This window comes from Capra hircus, chromosome 11 (genome assembly GCF_001704415.2).
Source record: "Capra hircus breed San Clemente chromosome 11, ASM170441v1, whole genome shotgun sequence".
Classification (NCBI taxonomy): Eukaryota; Metazoa; Chordata; class Mammalia; order Artiodactyla; family Bovidae; genus Capra; species Capra hircus.
Window position 1 is genome coordinate 62,265,565 of NC_030818.1, and position 18,136 is coordinate 62,283,700.

General features: G+C 37.8%; 1 protein-coding gene across 3 annotated transcripts in view; it reads right to left on the bottom strand.

Annotated features, from left to right (window-relative positions):
- Nucleotides 1–18,136, bottom strand: part of PELI1 (pellino E3 ubiquitin protein ligase 1) — a 58,035-nt gene that overhangs the window by 24,108 nt on the left and 15,791 nt on the right. The window contains exon 1 of one of the 3 annotated variants that reach the window (XM_005686798.3): nt 5,998–6,265. The exons of the other annotated variants lie outside the window; for them this stretch is intronic. The gene's annotated coding sequence lies outside the window, so the exon portion shown is untranslated. Of the gene's footprint in view, nt 1–5,997; nt 6,266–18,136 lie in introns of those variants that run through there. 3 annotated transcript variants of the gene reach the window in all.

An 18,136-nucleotide genomic window follows, 5' to 3' on the forward strand; every position in this document is an offset into this window, starting at 1 on the left:
CAATGTCAGTTTCCTGGTCTTGATAAATATACTCTGGTTATACAGATCGCTAACATTAGAGGAAATAAAAGGTATATGTAAACTCACTGAATTATTTTTCCGATTTTTCTCTAAGGCTAGAATTATTTCAAAATAAAAAGTAAAAAAAGAGAAGACAATAAAAATGGAAAATGAAATTTAATAAAAATTTTAAAGTGAAAAATTTAATATAGAAATGAACTCAAGATTTAAAGTTTGCTTCCTTCCAGCCCTCTCACAACCTAAATGTGTGAGAGTTTCATTTATGCTGGGCCTGTCAAGTCACAGCGTCTGGTCTCCTGTCCTGTCTCTGATGTGAAGCTGCCCCATTCACAGCCTCTTTAGTGAGGAAAGTTGTTACTGCCAAGTGTGGGCATTCATTGGACTGAGTGATAAAAACTGAACCTTAGTGATATATCCACACACTGATCTAAATTTGGCAGAATCATGTTTCATGATTTTTTTTCCCCTCAAAGTTATGACATAAGAGCAACTTTACTACTGAATGCTCTAGAAGGTTTTATTAGAAAATACTCTGTATATGGAATTATATCATAGCTTTTGATTTAATGCTATACTATACACTGACCTTTAACAGGATTTTAGTTTATTTGAGTTCTCAATAGTTTATAAAAGGGAACAGAAAGAAGGATGGGAGAAAGAAGAGTTAGGAAGCAGCAGCCCTGGGTGATTTTTGACACATTTCATTTAGAATAAATCCTGAAAAGCCAGAAAGTCAAATACTTTCCTGAATCATTCATTAATTATTTCATTGTGGATACTATTCTTTTCAAACAGGAAGCAGCACTTGCAAAGGACTACGCCGTGACAGAGTTCCCTAAGGCCAACCCTAAGAACTCTGGCCCTTGACAGTCATGAGGGCTGGACCCAGGGTCGTTCATGAATTCTCAAAACTACAAACCAGTCCTGTAACACACAACTCCCCCAAATGGGGACGTTTCCCTCACCTCATAGGATTTGTCACCGGATCTGAATGAGAAACAAAGCCGCACTGGGATTTGTTCTGTTGGGCCATCTCCTTGATTCACTCAAGTCACAGAATTTTGAGTCTCTTAAAATTATTCAAACTGTGAGAGTTAAACCAGAGATTTTCAAGGTCGTAATGTAATGTTAAAAAAAAAAAAATCAAGTATTTGTAAAATGTATTCAGTTAGGCTAGATAATACTTGGTAATCTAAATAATATATCTAATAATACAAAGTTGGCCTTGATAATAATTTATGGTAATGCTGCCTTATCACTTAATATTTGTTTTCTCAGAGATGCATCTTTATTTCTCAGTATTTAAACAAATGTTTATGGTCTGCTCTTTGTCGATAACTTGATACCATGTATAAAGTTCTAGTTTTCTACTGCTCATAAACATAACAGGCCCTGAAATTAAAAACCTCAAAGATCATAGCAATTAGTTTTAAGGTTGAATGCTATAGAAATGTTTTGATTCGCAGTAGTGGAAAAAGCTACATCTAAATCAAATTAGATTTAGTGTATTTACTTCCTGCTTTTGATGCTTTCAAATTATGGTGCTTTTGAGACTTTTGAGAATCCTTTGGACAGCAAGCGACCAAACCAGTCAATCCTAAAGGAAAATCAACCCTGAATATTCACTGGAGGACTGATGCTGAAGCTGAAGCTCCAATGCTTTGGCCACCTGTTGTGAAGAGCTGACACACTGGGAAATACTCTGATGCTGGGAAAGATTGAGGGCAGAAGAAGGGCGCGACAGGATAAAATGGTGGGATGGCATCACTAACTCAATGGACATAAGAGTTTGAGCAAAGTCTGGGAGATAGTGAAGGACAGGGAAGCCTGGAGTGCTGCAGTCCATGGGGTCGCAGAGTAGGACACAACCTAGTGAAGGAACAACAATTTCCTGCTCTTACAGGGAGTTAACTTTAACTCTTTCATAGTTTCACAATTTCATTACAAGATTTACTAAAAAGGAATGGGAAAAGAAAATGTGGTTGAAAATTCAAATAACAACTAAATCTCTAATATTTCTACTAACAGTAAAGTCAGCTACCCACAGGGAGAAGTCATTATTAAAAGATGACTACTATAATCTCACTAATGAACCAAAGTTTCATCTTATGATTTCTCTGTGGTTCATGAAAAGTTCTCACAAGTAACAGCATCTGATCTTTCTTTGACCAAATCATGTTTTCCCCATAAATTTTTATAGCAGTAATTTAGAGACACTGTGGGTGGGAGGCTAAGAACATCTATTTTTTAGCAGAGTGAATATTTTAAATCACTCAGTATGGTGTTCCTATCTAATTCTTTTCATTAGGAAAATAATACATACATGTAGCCGGGATATTTCTACAAATTTCCTCTTTCCACTCTGATTTCCCAAGTAGGTAACTTATCAAGATCAATTTTTCTTCCTAATCTGCAACTTTCTCCTTGTCTTCTGCTGTATACATACCCAAGAGAGTGTATAGTCCCCTCTCACAGATTAGAAAATCTGATAAAAAATGGACACACATTACTGGGCAGCATGTTGGTATTCTAGCAGTCAGTCAGTTTTAAACAAAATTTTAAAAAGAGAATCTTAGTTGTACCTTTTCTTTAAAAGAAAATAAAATGCTTCAGAAAAGAACACTGCTGGGAATATAAAACTGTTCATTTTTTAGCAGGAGCCTCACCCCCTCTTAATCAGTCGGCAGATCTAGAATTATTAAATCTCTTCCTACCACATTATAGAACAATCACAAAGCATTCAGGTAGAAACATCATCTAAAATTCTTATAAAGCAAAACTCTCAATATTTTTAAAAAATCCTATAAATTTTCCCTACCTTGTAAAAATGTTTAAATAGTAAGTTGTAGTTATCTCAAAGCCCTAATCTCTTTGAGGGGACCTTGGGAGACTTACCGTCAAAAAGCTAAATTCTGAATAAGCTATAAACAGCTAACCAAAGTAAAATGACAGTGCCATCATTCTGGCTACCAAACGATTTCCTTCATAGAGCAATGTAATTCTCAAATTTAATAGTTCAAACGAAAACAATGAATAATACTGAATTCCAAAGTATGTTAAAAACTAAATACTGTAGCCTGGATCGGAAAAACACTGCAAATGAAGAATTTTTAGTTTTCTGCTGACCAACAGTCAACAGGCAGTAAATCCCTGTAGTTATTTCTCTAAGAGTAATGAGAGGTAAAAATTAATAGTATAAACCTCCCTAAAAACACAAAATCCTTGGAGCCTGAGATTTATTCAACCTTTTTCCCAAGAGGGAAGAAAAGATAATTTATACATAACATATTTCTAAAATTAAATGTGAAAAAATTAAGTATAAACCATCTGATGATTCCAACCATTCCTTTTGCAACCCTACCTTTAACCTGAAGCACTGACAATATGACACTTAAAATTAAGCCATAGAACATCTACCTCTTTATTCCTTTGCTATCACCACAAGCTAGATAAACAACCTTCTCACCAGATGATAAAATCCAGATAGTACTAACGCATCTTCCAGTTACACTTGGAATCACACACAGAAAAGCAGTCTGTTCAGTGTTCTTTCACTTAAGCACCTCATAACGTGTGTGGGTGGGCCTGTGTTAGGGAAAACAGGTAAACACTATGTAATTCTAGATTCTATTGGCTGAGTTGAGAATTCACTTCTCCCCTCTCCTCCCTAAGGAAGTCTGTATCCCAAAAGAGAAGAAACGGAAGTAAGAGGAAAGCACTCAACAATTTTTAACAGACTGAATTTCAAGTTATGGAATACGGTACTTCAAAAGGGAGTATTCTATTTCTTAAAAGGCTGACTGAATTGACTACCTAAAGGTTCTCTAAAAATGTTGGAAATATAAAATTCTAAACTATCTTTTCGTAATAAAGTAATAGCCTATTTTAACAGATTTAGTATAATACTTAATCTGTTAAGAAACACTCTTACTTAAAAAAACAGAAGAATCAATGCCATTCATGCAAAGAAAGATGGCTCTTTTAGAACTATCCAACGAAGCAGATTTTTTTGGTTTTGTTACAAAAAACTACATTATTCCAGGCATAAGAACAGGTGAACATTCAATCACATTTCCAATTGATCGTGCTTATTTCCAGATTTATACTTTAAAAATAGATTCACCGGGTGCTGATGAACATGGAGAAATGATACCAGTACCCAGAGCGAGTTGGGGTTGTGTAAGTTTCACCAACAGCCACTGAAGGCACCAAATTATTTACTGACTTCAGCAGCTTTTAGATCCTACTTGTAAGCTTTATTTGAAGAGTTACTGCCTCCTTTTCCAAATTTCCCTGCATCTTTTCTTAAGAAATGTGTTTTCTTATGGTGAAGGGTTATACATGGAACCTGTTATTCCTCTACACAGCCAAAAATAAACCTGCTCTGAGCTTAATTATATTTCAGGGTTTTTTTTTTTTAAGCATGCTAAATTAAGTTACAAGAGCAAATTCTGGTCCATACCTGTTCAATAAGCTGCACATGCAAACTATCTATACTCTCACCCATTAAATTGTTGTTCAGCTTGAGTCTAGGGAGCAAATGCTCTTATAGAAAAATATTTGGTAGCCCTAATATCAGATACCCTGATATCTACCAAATAGTAGTAAATTAGGGTATCTACTATTTACCTAATATCTACCAAATAATATCTTGTCACAAAATGAACTCTCTTCTAGCTTATAGCTACAAGTCTACTTCTGCTGCTACCCAGCATTCATAACTATGTCATATCCCCTGCAGCTATTCTTGAGCAAATCTGCATAATGTTTCTTTTGCTCATTATGCTGGCAGCAGGCCCACTTAGGTTACTGTGAACGTAAATCTGCTCAGGTAGTCTGCTTTTGTCCAATGTAGATACATGCTCAGTCCAGGAAACCTATTTGTCAGAGTAATCTGGGCATACTCTGACGTTTTGCTGTTTGGTGATCCTGCCGCATCATGGGATTCCAGGCTGATGAAACTGCTCAAGAAGCCGGACGTGACCGGTCCAATACTCATACTAAACAGAATGTAGTTGTGACTGACTATGCCTTAAACTTGATGCCACAACAAAACTTGAGGACCTGCCATTCTTGAGACCAATATACTGACTCTCTTATTAACTTGGGGAGTGTATTTCTTGCTCACCTCCTAAGGCAATCAAATACATCAATAGCTCATACGCTGTCACTGTGACTTATCTTTTAATGATTAAAAACAGACCATCAGGAGTATAAAAATTCCTTATGTATTTCAAGCTCTGTGTTTACCAAATAATCTGAAGGAATATATTTTTCTTAAAGAACTCCAAGAAAACACTGAAGACAAAACCTCCCTATTTATTGAGAATGATGAGCAATTTAAAAATGGGACAAAGACCCGTATTCATAAGGGAAAAGGGCTAGAATTAAATTTTTAAGCTTTTCTTTCCCAATCTGAATTGACTAGTTACTTGGGTTTGCTTTTTAAGAACATTTTTTGCTTTTCACATGTGGTTTGTTTTTTATTTACAATGTCTGATTCAGTAATATCTCGTTGTTTTCTGTTGTCCCTGTGTCCATGGGATTTCCCAGGCAAGAATACTGGAGTGGGTTGCCATTTCCTTCTGCAGGGGATCTTCCTGACCCAGGGATTGAACTCGCATCTCCTGCACTGCAGGCGGATTCTTTCACTATTGAACCACTGGGGAGGCCCAGTCAAATACAAAAACAAAACATTAAGTAGTTTTGCTAACTGGTAGGAATCAAAGTTACCAAACTGGCAAATGGACCTTAACCTCAATAACCCTTCCCCACTCTTCTTCTGAATCTGCCTTGGCTTACAGGTGTCAAACTGCCTTGTCTTCACCTATAATATCTGAACTTCTGGGACTTATTTCAGTTGGGCTGGGTTTGTTTGTTTTTTTTTTTTTTTTTTTTTGAGATCAGTGATAAACTTTCAGTACCCTGAAAACTTAAAAATCAATCCAAAAGAAAAATAAAACAAAGTGCACTTACCTGAAAACGTGTATGCCTTTCCAGATGTTTCTTTTCTTATGTCTTATTTTTCTTATCTGTTGTAGTTTAGGTTTTGATTTCACCTTTGAACACGACTTCCCTCTGAGAGCCTGTTTCTCCTCTAATGGTCTCTGAATTCTTGTGAGGATGCAGTCAAGGACTCTTTCCTCCTAGGCCCTTTACCTCTAGCCACACCCACAGCAAGTGTGTAAACTATTTCATCCTTTAGTTCCACCTCACTGGTGACACGTATGTCATGTTCCTCTAAGACATAAGGCAAATTTACATAGATGGCCTTGGCTAGTCCACATTAAGCTTTTACTGAACATGTGCCCAGGTTTTTACTTGCCGAATGCACCTAACTCTAATCCTTTTGAAGAAAAGGTATTTGAGGTCTAAGATTTTTCAACAAGGCATAATTCTCCATTGTTAGGGACAGGAAGAAGATGACAATAACAAAAATATCACTGGTATTACTATATCATATAACCACACTGTAAAGCTGGAAAGAACCTTAAAGAATATCCTATCAGCTTCTTCAATTTTCAATTCCCTCACTTTACAGATGAGAAAAATCTGTATCTAGAGAGGGTAAGGTATTTGATTAAGTCATAGTACTGGGAAATAGATGGGGAGACAGCGGAAACAGTGTCAGACTTTATTTTGGGGGGCTCCAAAATCACTGCAGATGGTGACTGCATCCAGGAAATTAAAAGACACTTATTCCTTGGAAGAAAAGTTATGACCAACCTGGATAGCATATTCAAAAGCAGAGACATTACTTGGCCATGAAAGGTCCATCTAGTCAAGGCTATGGTTTTTCCAGTAGTCATTTATGGATGTGAGAGTTGGACTGTGAAGAAAGCTGAGCTCCGAAGAATTGATACTTCTGAACTGTGGTGTTGGAGAAAGATTTTTGAGAGTCCCTTGGACTGCAAGGAGATCCAACCAGTTCATTCTAAAGGAGATCAGTCCTGGGTGTTCTTTGGAAGGAATGATGCTAAAGCTGAAACTCCAGTACTTTGGCCACCTCATGCGAAGAGTTGACTCATTGGAAAAGACTCTGAAGCTGAGAGGAATTGGAGGCAGGAGGAAAAGGGGACGACCAAGGATGAGATGGCTGGATGGCATCACCGACTCGATGGATGTGAGTCTGAGTGAACTCCAGGAGTTGGTGATGGACAGGGAGGCCTGGCGTGCTGCGATTCATGGGGTCACAGAGTCGGACACGACTGAGCGACTGAACTGAACTGAACTAAGTAGTGGAGCCAGGTAATAGATCTTTTCACTTCTACTAGGTTGTTTCATTAGTTTTGGAGGCAATATCACAATACTAAAGAAGAGAGCAGTCAGCTGACAAGTGACTCATACTCTGTACCATAGTATTATCTATCATGTGAGATGGCCAAATATTGACCTTTAGCTCTATTCTTTTCTGTGTGCTGTTACTTTACACCATAAAGAAAAAGCTGAAAATTAGACAAATAAAAGTTTGATGATATGCGTACCATGGAGATTTCTTTTTTAAAAAACATAAATAATCAATAATTACACACAAAAAAATGCTCAATATCAACAGCCGTTAGGGAAAGGTAAATCAAAATCTGAATAATGAGACATTTCACACCCACTAGGATGGCTGTAATCAAAAAGAAATATTGTCAAGGATGTGGAAAATTCAAAATTCCCAACCACTGCTGGTAGGAAAGGAAAATAGGGCAGTCACTTTGGAAAACAATCTGTCAGCTTCTCAAAAGATTCAACACAAAGTTACCATATGACCCAGGAATTCCACTCCTGGTATATATTCAAAAGAAATGAAAACACATATTCAAACAAATATCTGTGCACAAATGTTCACAGTAGTATTATCCATAACAGCCAAAAAGTGGAAATCAGCCAGATGTCCATCAACTGACAAATGGATAAATAAAATGTGGCACATCCATACAGTTGATTGTTATTTGGCAATAACAGGGAATAAAATACTGATACATGCCACAACATAGGTGACCTCTGAAAACCCTATGCTAAGTGAAAGAAGCCAACCAGAAAGGACTACATACTGTATTATTCCATTTATTTGAAATGTCCAGAGTAGGCAAATCCAGAGATAGAGCTATGATTAGTGGTTGCCCAGGGCTGGGACATGCGTGGGGAGGGGCGGGGGGTCGGAAATGGGAACTTGAGGGAGCAATGGTTAAATGCCATGGGCTTATGGGGTTTCTTTTTCAGGTGATAAAAATGTTCTAAGATTCTAATAATGGTTTTACAACTCTGTGACTACACTGAAGTATATACTTTACATTTCAAATGCATGGTATATAAAGTATATCTCAATTAAACTATTATATTATCAAAGAAACAAAGCATTTCCACATTTAAAAAAAAATGCCATAGACTCTAGATCACTGGATGCTGGCGTGCATGTGGAATTCAAGTACTGATCTTGAACTTACTACTTCTTGAACCAAAGAAACTGAGGGAAACAATCATTTGAACATTCTACAAGATATATAGGTTTTAACAAACAGAGCTGAAGACTTTCCCAACCCAACTGCTTCTTGTACAAAAATCACAAAATTCACAGTCAGGCTTGGAATGTTTAATTTTATATTATGTCAATCTACCTTTTATTGTAGACATTTTTGTTTGGTTTTGCTGACATCTTACAGCACCTTCAATAAATACAAGTGAAGGGTGTTCCCCTAAGACCAACTCATCAATTCTCTGATACAAACTGAGTGGCCAAGAATTCAATTCAATTCTGACACTATCCACCTGGAGGAGTTAGCACAAATCCCACAAGTTAAAGGACTCAGTCCCATAAAAGAGCCCCACTTCAGCACTTACGATGCCAGCTGCAAATCTCAGGCAACCCTTCAGTTCAGTTCAGTTCAGTCACTCAGTCATGTCCGACTCTTTGCTACCCCATGAATCGCAGCACGCCAGGCCTCCCTATCCATCACCAACTCCCGGATTTCACTCAAGAGTCGCGTCCATCAAGTCAGTGATGCCATCCAGCCATCTCATCCCGTCGTCCCCTTCTCCTCCTGCCCCCAATCACTCCCAGCATCAGAGTTTTTTCCAATGAGTCAACTCTTCCCATGAGGTGGCCAAAGTACTGGAGTTTCAGCTTTAGCATCATTCCTTCCAAAGAACACCCAGGACTGATCTCCTTTAGAATGGACTGGTTGGATCTCCTTGCATCCAAGGAACTCGCAAGAGTACTCTCCAACACCACAGTTCAAAAGCATCAATTCTTCAGTGCTCAGCCTTCTTTACAGTCCAACTCTCACATCTATACATGACTACTGGAAAAACCATAGCCTTGACTAGACGGACCTTAGTCGGCAAAGTAACGTCTCTGCTTTTGAATATGCTATCTAGGTTGGTCATAACTTTTCTTCCAAGGAGTAAGCGTCTTTTAATTTCATGGCTGCAATCAACATCTGCAGTGATTTTGGAGCCCCCAAAAATAAAGTCTGACACTGTTTCCACTGTTTCCCCATCTATTTCCCATGGAGTGATGGGACCAGATGCCATGATCTACATTTTCTGAATGCTGAGCTCTAAGCCAACTTTTTCACTCTCCTCTTTCACTCTCATCAAGAGGCTTTTTAGTTCCTCTTCACTTTCTGCCATAAGGGTGGTGTCATCTGCATATCTGAGGTGATTGGTATTTCTCCTAGCAATCTTGATTCCAGCTTGTGTTTCTTCCAGCCCACCGTTTCTCATGATGTACTCTGCATAGAAGTTAAACAAGCAGGGTGACAATATACAGCCTTGACGGACTCCTTTTCCTGTTTGGAACCAGTCTGTTGTTCCATGTCCAGTTCTAACTGTTGCTTCCTGACCTGCATACAGATTTCTCAAGAGGCAGGTTAGGTGGTCTGATATTCCCATCTCATTCAGCATTTTCCATAGTTGATTGTGATCCACACAGTCAAAGGCTTTGGCATAGTCAATAAAGCAGAAATAGATGTTTTTCTGGAACTCTCTTGCTTTTTCCATGATCCAGCGGATGTTGGCAATTTGATCTCTGGTTCCTCTGCCTTTTCTAAAACCAGCTTGAACATCTGGAAGTTCACGGTTCACGTATTGCTGAAGCCTGGCTTGGAGAATTTTGAGCATTACTTTACTAGCATGTGAGATGAGTGCAATTGTGCGGTAGTTTGAGTATTCTTTGGCATTGCCTTTCTTTGGGACTGGAATGAAAACTGACCTTTTCCAGTCCTGTGGCCACTGCTGAGTTTTCCAAATTGGCTGGCATATTGAGTGCAGCACTTTCACAGCATCATCTTTCAGGATTTGAAACAGCTCAACTGGAATTCCATCACCTCCACTAGCTTTGTTCGTAGTGATGCTTTCTAAGGCCCACTTGACTTCACATTCTAGGATGTCTGGCTCTAGATGAGTGATCACACCATCGTGATTATCTGGGTCATGAAGATCCTTTTTGTACAGTTCTTCTGTGTATTCTTGCCACCTCTTCTTAATATCTTCTGCTTCTGTTAGGTCCATACCATTTCTGTCCTTTATCAAGCCCATTCTTGGAATTCTGCCATAAATCAGGGGTTCCCATGACTTCATGGTCCCTAACTTACTAGTATGGCTCACGCAACTCAGGAGAAAATTTAACTTACATTTACCAGTTTATTATAAAGGGAAGTGTTATTTAAATATTTTGAGTATTAAATAGCTTATAGTCTCATTTGGCTAAATAGCTGAAAACAGAAAACTAAGGTCTAGGTTACCAGATGATGGTATCTCTTGACAGCAGGATTATAAAGAGCCACCCTTCTCCCAATCCTCTAGATTCCACTAAATGCCATTAATGATTTCCTCTACTAACAGCAGCAATTGTGGGCTTCCCTACACTTTAATTAGCTTAGATGTTTGAGTAATTTTCAAACTGAGGCCTATGGTCTCCTTACTTTTAATTTTATACATCTGGAGTCACACCTAGAGAATAATAATACAATTACAATCCCAACAAATAGCGTTTACTATAATGCCAGAAGCAATAAGAATATTCAAACTAATGCAAAAAGTATGATTCCGTATACCACTACTCATTTACTCACAGTTTGGAGGGGAAAAGGTGTAAATCAATCAGTTCAACCCAAATCAGGTACCATATTAAAGCAAAAGGGAATAGATAATGTAACACTTCAAGGAAAAGTATTACCATGTTGGTTGAAGAGCACCCAGGGAAAGGTTCACAGAAGGAGAGGTACTTGAGTTGGGCCCTGAGGGACAGACTAGATTTTGGTAAGTGGGGAAAAATCATTTCAGGTGGAAGAAACAACGTGCATCAAGACTTAAAAAAAAAAAAAAAAAATGTACTGTGTGCTCAGGAAAGGTTAGGTTCCCAGGAACTGAAAGGTAAAGAAGAGCCTGATACAGCAGGCCTTAAGAGTCTGTGTAAAGAGATAGAACTTTTCTCTGGAGTTAGTCTAAAGTCTTTAAGAAAGGCTTTCAGAAAGGGAAGAAAACAACTTGTATGCCTGTGTTAAACTCAATCTTTCTAACTGTCTATGACAGATGAGGAAATAAATTATGTGCTCATGGTCATTCAGAAACTAAGTGGCAGAAGTTGAGATCTGAATTTAAACATACATCCTGTCTATCATTCTAGCTGGCAAAATTCAATCAATCAAGCCAGGGCCAAAAGATGTCTGGCCACAATGTCCATGATCAAATTTGATATTATATCAAATTAATTTTTTTAGTCTGCTTATTACTACATTATGGTAACTGGGTTTTTGCCAAGTTTGAGTAGACCGATGGGATAGCTTGATCTAAAAATATAGGCTGGAGTAGACACATAAAGGGCTTACCAGGTGGTGCCAGTGGCCAAGAACCAGCCTGCTACTGTAGGAGATTTGAGAGACAGAGATGCGGGTCTGATCCCCAGATGAGAAGATCTCCTGGAGAAAGGAATGGCTACCCACTCCAGTATTCATGCCTAGAGAATCCCACGGACAGAGAAGCCTGGTGGGGCATAGCCCATAGGATCACAGAGAGTCAGACACGACTGAAGCTACTTAGCACGAGTCACATCATTTTTGGGATTCTTGAGAAGTCATCTTGAAGAAAGAGTTATCTTTCTAACAGATTAAACTAATTAAGAGATCTGAAGACGAAGAGGGAAATACATGCCAATGCATTATGACGGAATGGATGACATAGGCCACGGAAAGCCCACAAAGACACGAGCCGCACGCCTCCTTATTCTAGTTACTGAGTCTCTGCACAGGGTTTTGATGATTCTTTACTCTTTACTTATGGAAATCTATATTGATGAATACAGAAGGCTGGTGGGCTCCCTGAGCATTTGTGTATGTTACTATTCAATTTCTCCCAGGTAAACGGTCTTCCCTAAGGAAGGGAAAAGACCCTGGGATCACCATACAGAAATGGATTTGTACCTGTCCTTTTCCTCAGGCCCATGGGTCAAGAACAAACCAGTAATGTGCAAATGTGAGATCATTTGCATACATGTTTCTGGAAGAAACACATTTGTAAATAAGAATCTGTATATAAAGCTGACAGTTATTGGGGTTATAAAGAATCAGACACAACTAAAGTGACTTAGCCAGCATATAAAGCTGAAGGATGCTTATTAAACTATTTAAAACTAGCCAGGCCAAAACTGATCAAAAAGAATGTCTGATGCTGGATAGGGTTTTCATATTTTTAGGTTACTGAGAACCAGGAGAACCTGACTATGGTTGAGTTTACCTATGAGGATGAGGAGCTGGGTGGGGTAAGATTGGAAGGAAGCTACAGAAATCACTTGTCAGTTACGATCTTTAACATTTGTGCAATAAAATATAAAACCTCAGTTTAAAAAAATTCAGTTTCCACATAAAGAAAAAGTATGACAATAATTACTGATTCCTCATTATAGCGTGACAACAAAGAAAATCTCTTCACACTGTATTTTTTCAATCATGGATAGATTACCAAGACCAGAAAAAAACATTCTCTTAAAGCATATTGCAGAAGTCCAGGCTGTGACCTAACCCTTTGCTTGTATTTATTAAACAGTAACAACAAAACATGGGAAGACAAAAGCACAAAACTCATCCAATCCCAAGCAATTAAGAGCTGGTTTGAAAAGTTTTCAAAGACCATGATTCTGTATAAACTTGTTGGGAGACTATGTTTTAGTAGATTATGGCCATCACAGCAATGTTTCCTAAACAATGTTAAGTAAGTCAGGTTATTAACACTGCTGAATTGGAAGTAGATGCCTTCTGGAACTCTGTTGTATTAAAAGTATGTTCATAGAGCACCAGGCTGAGCTCCCTGTGTGATAAAGCAACTTCCCACCAGCTGTCTGTTTTACATGTGGTAATGTATGTATTTCAATGCCACTCTCTCAATTTTCCCCACCCTCTCCTTCCCAGCTCAGCCTGGTGCTCAGTGACAACCCAGAGCGGGGAATGGGGTGGGATGTGGGAGGGAGGTTCAAGAGGTAAGGGACATGTGTACACCTAGGCTGATTCGTGTTGATGTACGGCAGAAACCAACACAACATTGTAAAGCAATTATCCTCTAATTAAAAATAAGTTTAAAAAACTTAAAACAACATTTAACTTTTTCTTAAAAAAAAAAAAAAAAAGATTTATTTATTTTTAACTGCGCTGAGTCTTCGTTGCTGTGGGCTTTCCGGGGCCACTCCTTGTTGTGGTGCCCAGGCTTCTCACAGTGATGGCTTCTCTTGCTGCTGAGCAAAGGCTTCAGTAGTTGTGGCGCATGGACTTAGCAGCTCTGTGGCGCCATGTGGGATCTTCCCAGATCAGGGATCAAACCTGTAGCCCCTGCTCTGGCAGGAGGACTCTTAACCACTGTACTACCAGGGAAGTTTCCTAACTATCTTGAACTTTATTTCCAATCAGATTTTGATTGCAACAGTTGCAGTTTTGCTAACCATAGTTCTTTTCCTTGTTGTCAAAGGAATTTTGTACCTGAAACTGGAACTAACCCGGAAAATCAAGGTTGTTGCCTCAGCTAACCATTTGAAAGCCAGAATTTAGCTTCCCTTTAACTACATTTGTTAGGAATGACCACTAGACAAGAAGAAATCTATTTCTCAAACCAGTTCTCCACCTTAGTTTACTTTTTTCCAACCAGTCATCTCAGATAAAACCAGATTCTTTCCAACCATATCATTTAGAATCCATATTCTATATACATCAGACACCTGAAAAGAAGGAATGCTGTTAAACTGATTTCCCTTTTAAGTAATTTCAGTTCAAGCTAAGACTGTATAGATGAAAAATACCAGTTTCCTTTACATTCAAAACTGAAAACCTATTTGTAGCAAATCTGAGATACAGAGGTGTGTGCCTTATGGTAGGCGGTGGTGGGGAGAGTATTGTTTTAAAGCCCAGCAAAATAATACTGTCTTATATGGATATTTCTAAAACTGTAATTAGTTCAGTTTATGAAGTGCCTACTATGGGTCAGGTACTATAAGAGAAATTATAGATACAAAGATAATTGAGAAATATTTTAATGAAGTCCTTAAAATTAGGGAAAACTCCTTTTCCCCCCGGAATTCTTCTGAGATTTCCTACTTTTAACCATTTAATGGTCTTACAAGCAAATAGACCTATACATGATACACTTCTGTGCATTTCAGGCTAAGTAATCAGATTCCAAATGTACTTTTTAAAAGTACTGTATACATTTTAATTGCCACGAACACTTCTTTATCTTTCTTCTCCCACTACAGAATACCTTTTTATCAGACCTCAAAAATTTCCTAAAATTTTACCTTTTAGTCTTTACCTAAAATTTCCTAAAACTTAACCTTTTCAACCTTTTAACCTAAAATTTACAGACTGAGTTGAATATGATATCTATAATGAGTTTTTAAAAAATTCTTAATTTGCTTCTGCTGTTATCTTTGCCCTCATTATGCTTCCTGCCCTTATTGGAGTTTTATTGTAAAGTATATATATTTAAATTTCCACACATATCTTTGAATTGCATACAGTTTACTATTCTTAAGGAGAGGCTTTACTACTGATATTTTCACATATTAACATTGGTCAAAACACTGAGTTTTATGTACTTAACATGAGTATTTGTCGCAACAGAAGTAAGATTTAATTAACATACTGCTCTTTCTCTTAGGAGGCTGTGACACAGACATGAAATTTGCTCTTTGGATCTATACATTTGGAGGGCTTTAAGGGTTTTTGGTTTTGTTTTTACCTTAAACCATGCAGCATTTGGTCTATAACTGTGTTTACTGAGCCAAGCAGCTACAAAGACAAATAGCAAAGCTTCCTATTCATTCCACTAAATCAATTAGGTTATTCACACATTTACTGAACACTCACCAAAAAGCTCTTTTTTTGGTATCAATAAAAAGTAACCTTATAATAAAGGTTTATTTTGTTTTGGGGAAAAAAAAAAAGCCAGGGTTCTCAAATTCACTGTTACTTTGCAACTCCTGATTCACTTGCCTTCAATATTGTGTAGGTGGAGGAAGGAAACCAAGACATTCAGAACAAAATGTGAAGTCAAGGGAAATTTTTAGACAGCAAATAAACTGTGAAAATGACTTAAACTTACTGTCAGAACAATCTTTTGTAGAGAAACATAAATGCAGGCACTTTAATATATAACCCTAACATTCAATGAAAAAAATACTAGGCTCAGAAGACCATAAATTCAGATCTTATATGTTTAAACTACTCTGGGCTCTTTCTCATAAAATTCAATAAACTGCAATTAAAATCATATTCGAACTGGCTTTGTCTAATAGCTCATGAAATATATTACTCCCTTTTTTGTTATTATGAAAATGTTCTTCAGTAAATATTTAGACCAATTACAAATTTTCTAAGACCACTCATTTCATGTCACACTGTACTGTGGAAAATCTACTTTAAATGTACCATCCTATATTTGTAAAACGCACTACTGCTGCTGCTGCTACTGCTGCTAAGTCGCTTCAGTCGTGTCCAACTCTGTGCAAGCCCACAGACGGCAGCCCACCAGGCTCTGCCGTCCCTGGGATTCTCCAGGCAAGAACAAGGGAGTGGGCTGCCATTTCCTTCTCCAATGCATGAAAGTGAAAAGTGAAAGTGAAGTCACTCAGTCTTGTCGGACTCTTAGCGACCCCATGGACTGCAGCCCACCAGGCTCCTCCATCCATGGGATTTTCCAGGCCAGAGTACTAGAGTGGGGTGCCAAAATGCACTAGTATCTATATAAAAACCAAGTAAATAGATACACTGCTGATTCTATAAGATATAGAATACAGTCTACAACTGCTAATATTGGTGATCCATATAGTCACAGGGATTTCTTTAATAATGACTCTAATGTTAGATTAATTTGTGGCTCAGAGGATAAAGCATCTGCCTGCAATGCAGGAGACCCGGGTTCTATCCCTGGGTTGGGAAGATCCCCTGGATAAGGAAATGGCAACCCACTCCAGTCTTCTTGCCTGGAGAATCCCATGGACAGAGGAGCCTGGCGGGCTAGTCCATGGGGTGGCAAAGAGTTGGACACAACTGAGTGACTTCCCTTCAAAGCAATGTAACTACTATTAAGTTTTTTAATTGAAGGATAATTGCTTTACAGAATTTTGTTGTTTTCTGTCATGTACTATTAAGTTTTGATTCAAATCACTGATTACCTACAGAGAAACAAAGTAATTTTTAAATTTTTTAAATGTATATTTAACATCATCTTGTGCTTTATTATTAAGTGCTGCAGAATGAGGAAAACAGTTTTTATCTTGGGAGTTTTCAGCTTTAATAGGAGATAGCATAAGCTCATACATACCTATAATGTAAAGGTTTTATAAGAATAAGAGTTCAGGGGATAAGGAAAAATTACGTTATAAGAAAAAGAATATCAAAACGGGTCTTGAAACATTAACAGAATTTCTTTTCAACTAAATAGTGAAAATATTCACTAAGAAATGATTCTCAAATTTTTATTTACACTAGGAAGAGCTATTGTGGTGGCTGAAACAGAAAGGTCCCCAAGTGATGTGTCCCAATAAGCTCCATTACTTCAATTTTTAAGTTTTAAACCCTGTGTCTTCTGAATTCACTGTACTTCAAATTCTTTCCAACTTCTTCCAAATATAAAGTACCATGGCTGTCCCTCTGTATGTCACATATACCACATATTTTTGACAAAAATGAAACTGAATATATGACAAATGCTCAGTAAACAGTAACTATTTTAATGTTTTCACTATTTAGTTGAAAAGAAATTCTGTTAATGTTTCAAGACCCGTTTTGATATTCCTTTTCTTATAACGTAATTTTTCCTTATCCCCTGAACTCTTATTCTTACAAAACCTTTACATTATAGGTATGTATGAGCTTATGCTATCTCCTATTAAAGCTGAAAACTCCCAAGATAAAAACTGTTTTCCTCATTCTGCAGCACTTAATAATAAAGCACAAGATGATGTTAAATATACATTTACGTTAGATCCTTTGGAGTCTTCATTTTAATTTGGTGCATAAAGCATAAATATTTCTATGATGTCAAGAAATTTAAAAGAAAAAGCTAACATTTCCTAGAGACTATAGAATATTAAAGCTCTATGGGGATGGATATATTCATTCATATACATATTAATGTAACCGGAGAACCAGAAGCAGTATCTAAATGATTGTATTAGAGACTGAAATGCAAATAACATTTACCACTTCATATTTTTGATGTTAAAAAGCAAGAGTAATCCTACAATATCATTTTTTCAATAAAAATCTAGTTTTCATTTTCAGACTAAAATCAGTCATAGAAATCAATATGTGATGCCTTTACTGCTGCTGCTGCTGCTGCTGCTAAGTCACTTCAGTCATGTCCGACTCTGTGTGACCCCATAGACAGCAGCCCACCAGGCCCTGTCGTCCCTGGGGTTCTCCAGGCAAGAACACTGGAGTGGGTTGCCATTTCCTTCTCCAATGCATGAGAGTGAAAGTGAAGTCGCTCAGTCGTGTCTGACTCTTCTCCACCCCATGGACTGCAGCCTACCAGGCTCCTCCATCCATGGGATTTTCCAGGCAAGAGTACTGGAGTGGGGTGCCATTGCCTTCTCCTGATGCCTTTACTAGTGTCCCTTATAACCCCTTACTCCTCCCTC